The sequence below is a fragment of the Poecilia reticulata genome, unplaced genomic scaffold (genome assembly GCF_000633615.1).
Source record: "Poecilia reticulata strain Guanapo unplaced genomic scaffold, Guppy_female_1.0+MT scaffold_239, whole genome shotgun sequence".
In the NCBI taxonomy this organism is placed as follows: domain Eukaryota; kingdom Metazoa; phylum Chordata; class Actinopteri; order Cyprinodontiformes; family Poeciliidae; genus Poecilia; species Poecilia reticulata.
Window position 1 is genome coordinate 320,289 of NW_007615029.1, and position 5,193 is coordinate 325,481.

At 38.9% G+C, this 5,193-nt stretch overlaps 1 long non-coding RNA gene across 2 annotated transcripts in view; it reads right to left on the reverse strand.

Annotated features, from left to right (window-relative positions):
* Nucleotides 1-5,193, reverse strand: part of LOC108165956 (uncharacterized) — a 6,906-nt gene extending 1,713 nt beyond the window's left edge. Inside the window, exons 1-3 of one of the 2 annotated variants that reach the window (XR_001776276.1) lie at nucleotides 4,756-5,193; nucleotides 3,598-3,700; nucleotides 1,377-1,833 (exon numbers count right to left, since the gene is read on the reverse strand). This is a non-coding gene — a long non-coding RNA (uncharacterized LOC108165956). Of the gene's footprint in view, nucleotides 1-1,376; nucleotides 1,911-3,597; nucleotides 3,701-4,755 lie in introns of both variants that reach the window. The other variant, XR_001776275.1, reaches the window with a different exon arrangement.

A 5,193-nucleotide genomic window follows, 5' to 3' on the forward strand; every position in this document is an offset into this window, starting at 1 on the left:
ACACACACACACACACACACACACACACGCGCGCGCAGTGGCCTCTGAGGTGAGAATCTCCATAATGATCGTGTATCAGTTTGATTTATCAGGTCCAATCGGAGCCGCCCCCCCCATCCGTCTCACCTCCCTGGGGAGACGCCGTTTACCGCTCTGCTGTCCCTAATCGGATGAGTCCGGCGCCGACGCAGCCCGGCGAGAGGATCCGATTCCCGCCGGGGCCCAAATTAAAACGACCGCCGTCCCCCAAGCGGAGCGGCGATATTAGCGATGCTTAAGGATAACGCAGTGGCCGTGTTTTAATGTGACAGGACGAAACAGGAAGCCTCAGGGGAGCGAGATCAGAACACTTCAAAAAAATAAACTTAACTCTCTTTTTTTTTTTACTGTAATTAAAACATTTTGTTTCTCTGGGAAACAAGATTTATGACCAGAAACATTCCGAGGATTAAAGGAGCAAAATAAAGAAAAAATAAACTTGGGAACAAAAGTCATGACCAACAGGTTTCCATGGCAACAATTCGTTGTTGTAATTATTAACTGTTTCAACTTTAGAGTTCTGGAAAACATTTTGTTGCCATGGATACAGAGGCTAACCTACAGGGTGCCATTTGTAACATTAAACTCTGAGCCAGTAAAACATTTAGTCCGTAAAAAAAAAACAAAAAAAAAAAGAAAACACATTTAGTTTGTGACATTTATGAACAGCATGGAGAAAATCTACTAAACCGTTTTGACTAACTTTATTAACAGCTATAGCTAGCGTTAGCCCTGCTCCTACAGGAAGCTAAAAAAGCAGCATGTTTATGAGCGCCCTGCAGCTCAACATTTATAAAAACAGCAAACGCAATCACAGCTTATTGGTAATATTACGACTATTCTCGTTATCACTCCGATTTTATTCCCATATTATCGTGACTTTATGAATTATACTTTTAATTTGGTAACATGACGACTGACGTGTCTGTCCCCGTATTATTACCACTTTATCCACTAATTTTCACTGGCTAACATTGAGACTATACGGAGTTTATTCTCATATTACAATTTATTTCCGTTTTAAGACTTTATTCTCAGATTAAGTCCAGATTTATTCTGGGATTATTGCAGCTTTAATAATCTCGGCTCCCAGTGAAACTCCAGCTCTGATTCGGCTTGTCGAGCAACGTTCCCATATTGATGCCGATCAATTAAACATGTCTAACGTTTGGCTTTCTTCATTTCATTTGTTCATTTATTCATGATCTCTCTCCTGCTGTCGCCGCGCCGCATGCACTCATTCATGCACTCATTCGCGCTGATGTACTTTTCACGGCGCGCGTCGAACACACATTTTAATTTACCGCGTTTGATCAGAGCTGCTCTAATTCATTCACCTGTTGATGTGAGCAGGTTCCAGTCGCTGCTCTGAGGTCAGCAGCTCCGTCCTGACGCTGCTGCTGGACAGAAAAGAGAAACTCAGCAAGTTTGTAGCTTCAATCATTTAGTTTTCACTAGAAAACAACAATTAGCATGAAATATGTTAGCATTAGCATTAGCATTCAAATGCCCCATTGTTCCTTTTGTCTCTGAGTTGAAGTCGTGTTTTCTAACTGGGAGTCAGTGAGCTGTTTCTCCATCACAGGCTTTTCCTGCTGCCCCCCTTGTCGTCGTCGTCGTCTCGGCGTTTCCATGGCAACCTTGGCCAGCATCCAAACAGCCGGCGGGTCCCTCTGAAGGGCATCTCGCGCAGGCGGGATGAAAGATTCCCACCAGGCGGCTGCAGGAAGAGCGGCCTCCTCCGGCCCGCGGCGTTCAGCGCACCGCGGAGCCGATCGGTGGAGATCCACACGTCTGATGGAGTCAGGAAAGGTCAGAGGTCACGGTTAGGGAGGGAGGAAGGAGAGAAAAAAGAGAATGAAGGGAAAAAACTGAGAAATGGGGGAAAAAAAAGATTTAAGAAAAAAATAAAAGAAAAAGGAAAAATAGAAAAACAAAAGGAAAAAAAATCATTTGTACTTTTTTCCTTTTGATTCATTTCTCATATTTTTTGTTTTTACGCTGAATTTAATTTCATTCCTTCGGTATTAATTGTGTTTCCAATGTGTTTTATTTGTGTTTTCTGTGATTCATACATGCAAAAAAAAACTCAATAAAGTTAGAAAAAAAAAACCCACACGGAGTTAAAACGATATAAACAATTTGTCTATTTAGATTTCATAGCTTTCATGTTAAACCGATAAACGCTGACTGGAAATAAAAACCTAGAACATGATGAGAAAAAGCAGAAAGGAAAGGAAATATAAAATATTCATATTAATATTCAGTAATGGAGGGAGAAATCTCCGTTTCCTGGCCGTCTGATCGGAGGAGTTCAAAGCTCAGAGCAGAAATGTTTCTGTTTGTCTCCTGAAATATTCAGCAGCAGAACATCCACATGAATCATTCAGTCAGGAAACGATTACGGAGTGCCATCTCTGCCTGAAACATTCATGCTTTTTATGTCATAAATTATGACACGCCTGTTTCCTCACTGCTCTGAGCAACACTTCCTGGTTGTGACCTCATTTCCTGCCGTTATAAACTTTCCCAAAAAACTTGAAGTTGGGATTAATTTAAACGATGAGATTTGTTCATAAGCTTATTAATTACATAATTTAAGCAGCAGAAAAAAAGTTTTGCATACATTATTTTGAACAATGAAATGTGGTAAATTAAATTCAGATCAGATCATTTGTCTGGATCTGTTTTGATTCATTTGTCCACAAAATCATTCTGAGGGCCACAAAATGGCCCCCGGGCCCCACTTTGAGCACCTCTACCACAAATCTGTTAAAGTTAAAACTTGGAAGAAAACAAAAGCAACCAAACAGACAGAAGCTCTTCAGACGACGGCGTATCGGGGCCGTGCTAAATGGGAAAAGATGGACTAAATTTCCACAAAAAACGCTCCAAAAGTCCGAAATGTTCTAGAAAAAAATCACAGATTTTGAAATTAATTTAGCCACATATCCTGTTATATATACTGAATTTCTGAGTTTCAGATTCCAAAACTATTTCTAGAAAAAAATCAGAAATTTCTAAATTTATCTGGCACAAATTTCCTACGAAAAAAATCAAAATATTTTCTTCTAGATATATTTTTTGTAATATTTTTTTTTAAATGAATAAAAAACAAATGTTTTTTAAAAAGGTAATCTTGAAAAAAAAACCTGGATATTTCTGAGTCTTTGTAGTTAAAACTTTTGAGAAAAAACTAAGACGTTTCAAAATGGAAAATTTTCTTAAAAAACAACAAAAAACAGCAATTTTACGATTAATCTCCGAAATGTTCAAGGTAAAAGATTTTATTTTTTTAAGAAAATCTGTTCAATTAATCCCAAATCTCACAAATTCAGCTTTTTTTTTTGTCTGAAATTTGCCTTATTTTATCTCCAGTGACCCAAACGGGCCTCTACCGGACCGGCCTCAGCAGCTAACCTGCTAGCTTCTGCTAGCCATCATGGCGACAGAAACCAGGTGTGTTTGTTTGTTTCTCGGTTTTTTCCCGCCAGTAAAATCCTAATTGAGCTGAAAGGCTTTTATTTTGTTGAYTATTTGGTTCTAAAAGCGGCTCACCTGAAACGCTGCAGGAACCAGAGCAGGAAAACATCCGAACGGAACCGAACTCTGATTAGCAACACCAAACAGCTGAGGCAGGAACTACAGGAAGCAGAACCCACTGGGAATTTCAAAATAAAACAGGAAGTCAGGAATGATCAAGTGAGCACAGAAAACAGGAGAGAAACCAAATAGAGAGGAACAAGGCAAACATTTCACAGTAATGCAAAACCCTTTTATATTTATCATATTTATCTATATTTATATATAGATATAATATGCATACTTATTTATTGTAAATAATTATACATATTTTTAATTTAATTGATTGTAAACATATGATTAAAATGCATTTAACTATACATTATTTAATTGTACATATATTTATTTCTTGCTATATTTACTTATAAATATAATTTTGTCCCTTTTAGCCCTCCATAGACCTGATGGGTCACATCGCTAAGATTCTGAAAATAATTTCACGCTCTGTCACTTGGTGTCTTGTGACCATAACTGGGTCCCCGACCCCCACTTTGGGAACCCCTGGTATAAAAACAAACTGTATTTAAATGACCTGGATTCAGTTGAGTTACATTTAAAATGACATTTGTTATGAATAGGAACCATAAAGTCAATTATGATGTTTCCATTAAATAAAAACACAATTAAAATCCCCGGTGATTAAATCTGTTAACAGATAAGTCAGTAAAAAACGTGCCACAGCTTTGACCTCCAACTACTTCCTGTTGTTTTATTCTTCATGGTTTCCTGCAGTAGCTGATGGTCATGTGACTGGTGTGATGTGGCAATTTTGTAAAGCTACTTTTACAAAATAGCTCAAAACTTTGTTTTTATCAAAAAACTTGAGTTGTTTTCAAAATGGTCATGTCTTCATTAAGCATTTTTATTTTTGTAATTCAAATTTGCTTTATTTTATGGGTAAGAGAAACAGAATAAACCAAAGTTCAATTAGGATTACCAAAAAAAAAAGTTATATTTGCTAAATGCCAGAATAATGAACCAGAGAAAAAATGTGAAGTGATTTTCATGTTAAAATCAAAAGTTTATCACGTGTTTAAACGGTTTGGGGCATTTATTGATAAGATCTGTGTCTGCAGCTAAAGTCGCGCCTGAAACGCTGCTTCCTGTGTGACGTCACGTTTCTGACCATCTTACCTTCATTCCTTGTTGGATCGTTTCTGCTGCAGCGGTTTCCGGTCCCGTCAGCCTCGCTGTGTGTTCCTCACCTCCAGGCGGCCGATCCTCTTACTGTAATACCATTTCCTAATCTCAGAGGCGTATCAGGCGGAGCTGAGAGCTGCTCGGCGCTAATAGCTTCACACAAATGGGATCCGGTCGGAAACCTCCCAATCCTCCCGCCGCCGTAAAGACGCAGCGCTTTATCCGCGTCGGCCCGCAGGCCGTCGGAGCGGAACCGACGCAGATCGCGGCCAAAACATGGAGAGATGACTTAACATGGTGCTAACAGACGGGAATCTGGTGATGAGACAAACTCAGAGCCACTTTTAGAAACAAACATGGTTTAAAAACATCTGACGTGTTTGAGGCCGAACAGAGAAATTACACTATTCAATAATTAACTAATATTTTCAG